The 6,000-nt window shown below is 39.8% G+C and overlaps 1 protein-coding gene across 9 annotated transcripts in view; it reads left to right on the top strand.

The window, feature by feature from the left end:
- LOC127351325 (serine/threonine-protein kinase BRSK2-like) overlaps positions 1-6,000 on the top strand; it is a 122,348-nt gene that overhangs the window by 1,324 nt on the left and 115,024 nt on the right. The window lies entirely within an intron of this gene.

Raw genomic sequence — 6,000 nt, 5'->3', positions numbered from 1 at the left:
GATTTTGAGGAATCCTGAGCAGATTATTTCCTGTTTATAGAACTTTTTATACAATTCTCTGTCTGTATTATGTATTTCTAATCATTTCTAACAATCATACAGACTTAATAAGCTCTTTTTTGACAAATTCAGTGTTTTCTGTTGTTCTATCATCAGATATTTCACATTTCCTCACAGAAGTGAACCAAACACTGACATATTGGCCTTATGTGTATATTTAAGTTTTTTTTACAACCCTAAAATCAAGAAGGCCTCGCGACTCCCCCATGAAGCATCGGCGACCCCTAGTGTGGGTCCCGAGCCTGAGGTTGGGATCCACTACTGTAAGTCAGTCATTAAGTTGATGTCTATTATTGGGAGAAATCTTCAGTATTCGTTGGAACTCTTTTAGAGACGTTGATGATGATGAAGCTGTAGATTTTATACTGAGAGGTGTTTCTAATATTTAGGCTACCCTCCATTAGAGCTGCAGTTTTATGATGAAGGACTGTAGCTCGGCAGAGGAGCCCTGGTCTACAAATCTGTTTCCAGATGTAAGAAAACATGTTTGTTTGGTTCTAAAGGCCCCAACAGATTCCACATCCTCATGATTTTAGTGTCTCAGTCAGTGAAAATGATCATTCCCACTAATCGTATCTGTATATGACTTTGTTAGCATGTCGAGCAGCTCTAGTCTTCGAATAACGTGGAAGGGCAGAATATTAGAAACACCCCTCGGGATGTTGATGGTCAACACTGTGAACTGCATGTTAATGAGAAATCAGACTGAATTACAAGTTGCTTATTTCATGAGTGCCTATTGCCAGAAAGTAACTTTACTGTGACTGATGCCCCTAAAGCCCCTAAAGCCCCCGAGCAAGCTCAGTCTTTGGACCTGAACGGTACAGCAATGCTGATATACAGAGTGCAGGTCTGGAAATGTTAAAAATCCCCTCTACACAGTCATTTATATCTAGATCTGGGTACAAAGAGGATCGTATGCAGGAATAATTTAACTGGAGAAGTTTAGATACTATTTGGTTACTTTGGTCGATACCAGTGATTGACCCTGATTGGTCTGATTAATCGATTATCTGGCATTTTGAGATAATTGACATCAGTCTGTGCTGGCGAGGCGGCTGTGGAACAGTGTTAGCGCCCGTCTTTGTGAGTTTTGGGAAGGTGGTGAAAAGTTGGTTCAACCCATTATGGTCGACCACTAATTGATGCCTTAAAGGTATCAGGTACCACACAAGCCCTAATTGTTATTATACAATATCGATTATAGCCATTTGAAGTTCCTACAAAAAGGTCCAACCCAGTAAACACAATGTGTACTTTTATAAAAAGGGATTGCTCTTTAAGACTTTAAGAGATGTCTGTTAGCTCACTATTGAGCATCACAGACTCAGTAAATCTCTAGTGTGAATGCCACTTTCACTATAGTCACTATAGTTAGTGAACTATATGGACTGTGGGGACGGCCCAGGTCAGGTTCTCAGTCTCGGATACCCCACCCTCTGTGGACACGTGCAGCCAGAAATGATCAAGGTGTCTCCCTCCGGTTCCAGTAGGTAGAAGCTATATACGCCGCTGCGTTCCCCTCGGTGGGTGAATAATTCATAACCAACCAATTAGCTGGTTGGTAGAGTTGGACTGTAACAGCTGCTGTATTAATTACACAATACTTCTATTTAGCAGATGGAATAAAGCTGCAGAAGTGTGCGTTTAACTCACACAAAGACACACAGATCATTTGCTTTGTTCTTCAACAGGATTAATTTCAGTAACTGAGGCATCACAGGTCCACTCATCCACCTCTCCGCTCACCCACAGTCCATTTCTGATCCGTCCATAGCCGTCCCATCACAGCCAACACTGCAGGTATCTCACTGTAACATTATAGTGTGAACAACATCACACTGATGGTTTAGAGGTCTGGAACCAGGCTAGTGTGTTAACTTGTGTTTTCATTGATCATTGGTGGATGTGGTTATATTTCTGTTCTAGTTACAGAAGAATAGCAGGAAGTGTTAACTGTCCCGTGTGGGATGAAAATAGTATTTTGAATGATTGAAATGTGATTTAAAGGAGGCAGCATTTGAGGTTGTTGTACATCTGCTCAGAGAATGAACTCTCAGATCCACATAATTAAGAGATTGATTTCACAAACATTAGCCATCAATGTATTTGGAAAAGTTTAATTGAAACAGCAAAATGTGGAAAAAAACCTCCTAAATTTTGCTAAAACATTGTTCGAGGTGGTTTTTGCCTTTTGGAAAAAGAGTTGTGTGGCCAACATTGAAACCAAACAACCGATGAGCTATATTCCCATTGTTTTTCTGCATATTTTTGCTTCGACTGGCGCTTTTTTAACTGCGTTGTTGTGTCCTTTTCTTCTGGTTTTCTAACTGGAAGCTTGGCGCCACCCACTGCTTACGTCTAAAACCAGCTCCTATTAATAGCGTAACGGTAGCGGATGGAAGCAAGCAGTCATTTACATTTTCTTTTCCTGAATTACTAAAAATTCGGTTATAATTGGCGATAGATTTGGATGGAGACACTAGCGACTCTAACCACAGCTTCAGCTGATGTCAGCGGGTTGGATATATCACTTGAGTTCAGGAAAACAAGAAATCACCGAACATGAAGATGATGTCAGACTGAACAATAAAGTCAGTCCACTTAATCTCTTAGTTTATTGGCAGAAAACCAGTCAACCACTAAAACCTGCGTACAGCTTCTCCATTGTGAGGAATATTACGTCACATTACAGCATCATTGTGAGTTCTGGGAGTTCTGACTGTTTGAGAGATGAGTTCAGACCCACTGTGTTCAGTGCCTGCAGCATCTTCTCTGACTGTGACTCCCCCGAACCTGAAAGGTCACCGACACCGACTGACTCACTCTGTCAATGTGCTTATGTGCATGTAGAGATGTAAAAATTGTGTGTGTGTGTGTGTGTGTGTGTGTGTGTGTGTGTGTGTGAGGCGGTGAAGAAGAGCGATACTCTGCTTGTTGATGGCCGTTAGTATGAATCGAAGGCTCCAGTGCTGAGCTGGCAGACAGGGAAGCCGTATATCATTAAACCTCCTCCACAAGTGTAGGGCAAGCCCACGCTCTTTGTTACTGTGTGAGTGTGTGAGTGTGTGAGGTGTGTGTGTGTGTGTGTGTGTGTGTGTGTGTGTAACACAGGGGATCTCTCAGGGAGTGGACTAATGGTTCTTGTTCTTCGGATGTTATTCATGAACCAGATTTGCTGATTTTGATTCAGTGTATTAATATGCAGCAGCCACAGCACAAGACTCAATTGTATGAAGCGTAATTCAACCGAATAAAAGACTCATTAAACGTTAGTTTTTGCTTAAATTATAATTATTTTAAAATAATGTTTGAATGGTTTTGTTGAGATTTTAAAATACTCTGCGACTCATCTCTGTTAGCTCATTATTTTATCTTTTTTATTATTAACAAATGCAGTGAATTTATCACTGACTTGGTTCAAAAGACAGCAAAGTTCCCGAATGTTAAATGTTAGATAACACAGGTTCCAGGATACAAGTACAAGAAAGTTCAATAATGAAAATTCCGGTAAAAACTGGCAAAATGTGACTTTAAATAATAAACTGTTGGAGAATACAGACAAAAAAGTACAAATCTGACCAGAAATTTGATGTCAGCTTTCAGTATTAGATAGTTTTGGACACTATGGGACTGAAAAAGTATTAATTCAATATGCAGCTTTAGTATCATCCGACCTGTAACCTGCAACAGATATATCTTAAAAACCCAAATGCTTTTGGGATTTTCATATTGCACAAACATTTAGATTCATTGTGCTTTCCAGAACTATGTCCATGGAATTGACTGAAGTGCGCAATATGGCCACATAAAGACAAACATTATAATGTCTTTAACGCAACAAAACAACAGCGTCTTTAAACTGAAGCGCTGTTAGCTGTTAACTTTTTGCTCTCTACTGCCTGTTTTTAAAGTTCCCTCTCAGATTTTAATGGTTTGCTGTCTCTTCCCAGTTATGAGACGGCAGTTGGAACAATGCCTTCGTGGTGTGTGTCTGCTGGTCGACGCTGAATGGCGAGAGGCTGTGCTGACTCTGAACAATTAGTCAGTGTTGCTTCATGTATGTGTGTGTGTGTGTGTGTGTGTGTGTGTGTGTGTGTGTGTGTGTGCGCCGGGGGGGTTGAAGTACTCCTCTTTTTACGCTGGTTTCCCAGGCTCCATACAGCGCTCATTTTCTAAGTGTTGCCCAACAGTGGGGACGGTTGTCATGGTTTCATCTCTCCTCCTGTGACAATGGCCACTCTTTTTCCTTCTTGTTGATCACTAAGAGACTGAAAACCGCCAATCTCTTCCTCCTCTCGTCCTCCTCTTGTCCTTTCTCTCAGTCAGATCTACCCGAGATATTTTTTTACACTTTGTGGGAGCAAGAACGCAGATAGTTTAAGATTTCTGTCGTAAATGTGCAGACATGACAACCGTCCACTTGTTATTGGCTGTGGTGTAGAGTCCGACTGATGTTGGAGCTTTTAAGCTGATAAAAATAACAACAGGCCACTCAAGGGTTTAAGAAATCAGCTGATAGCCGAACAACGTTGTGAGAATCAATACTTTTACAATAATGTGTTTAAAACAATACTTTTTTGGTTAATTATATCTTTGATTATAGTGTTGAAAGTAAGATTTTCAGCTCAAGGTTGCACAGATGAAACAAAAGGGAAGAATATGAAGTGATTTCTGTACCAGCACTGTGAGAAATGATCTGTTTTGTGTTTATGTTTCTGTTTGCTGTGGTATCGAAAGAGATATCGATTATGTTTTTTATGCTAGTATTGTATCAGAGTTTAAAATATTTCCATCGCCTTCATAACAAACCCAGATATTTGGATTTAAAATGGTTAAATCCATTGATGTGGATTCAGCCTGGTACACAGAACAACATTTGAACAAGCAGCAAAGTAAAGAAGTAGTAAAAATATTAGATGTGTCATTTTCAATGTAATCAGTTTCAGAAGGTGAAAAAAAAGAGGCAGTTTTGATCATTTGTAAGAAATTAAAAGTCAATATAGTCTGTGGTTAATCGGCTAATGTTGAGAAGTAAAAGTGTTTGGATAAAAATGCTGTTTAAAGAAAGTAAATTTATCAAAGTGAACATGGAGGATGATGGGAAATAAATAAATCTGGCTTCGTAAACGATATAAAGTTATAGTTTTATAACACAGATCGCTCAGTCGGATCAATATCTACAGTATCGACTGACTCTGAGGGTAACTGCGTACGGCGGGAAAACGACGACATCATTCATTTATATTTGTCTACAACGTGTAGTGTGTGTGTGTGTGTGTGTGTGTGTGTGTGTGTGTGTGTGTGTGTGTGTGTGTGTGTGTGTGTGTGTGTGTGTTGTGTTATAATGAAAGTGTCATGTTATTGACGTGGAACATCCTAAAGACTGTAGTCCCTCGGCTCCAGTAGAGGAGTGTGTGTGTGTGTGTGTGTGTGTGTGTGTGTGTGTGTGTGTGTGTGGTGGGGGTAGTGTGGGCAGCAGGGAGAGCCCCAGCACAGATGGCTGCCTTTAGGTTGCTGAAATACAGCTTCATTATCAGCAGGTTGCAGGTGGTAACACTCCCATGATTCTCACTGCGTACGTGTGCATATATAAATGTGTGTGTGTGTATATATATATATATATATATACCTCTCTGTATGTGTGTGTGTGTGTGTGTGTGTGTGTGTGTGTTTTATGGGGATTTGCAGTTTGCAATTTGAATGTTTTATTATCATGTTTTATTGAACTCGGCTGGCTTTGCTTCATTATGCTGCATTAAATGTAAAACAACACAAAATATTTATGTCTCCTCATTTGCACACAGAGTGAACAGAGGTTTCTAATGCGGTCGCTCAGAAACAATAAAATGTTTTATTTTTAAATATCTAGAAAAACGTTGGTTAATCAGTCATTGCTTTTACAGCTTTTCTTTTTTCAACATTGTGATTTAAAATTTT

Source organism: Dicentrarchus labrax, unplaced genomic scaffold (assembly GCF_905237075.1).
Source record: "Dicentrarchus labrax unplaced genomic scaffold, dlabrax2021, whole genome shotgun sequence".
NCBI classification, from domain to species: domain Eukaryota; kingdom Metazoa; phylum Chordata; class Actinopteri; family Moronidae; genus Dicentrarchus; species Dicentrarchus labrax.
Note: the sequence above shows the minus strand (reverse complement) of the source record. Positions and strands in the feature narration are given on the sequence as shown.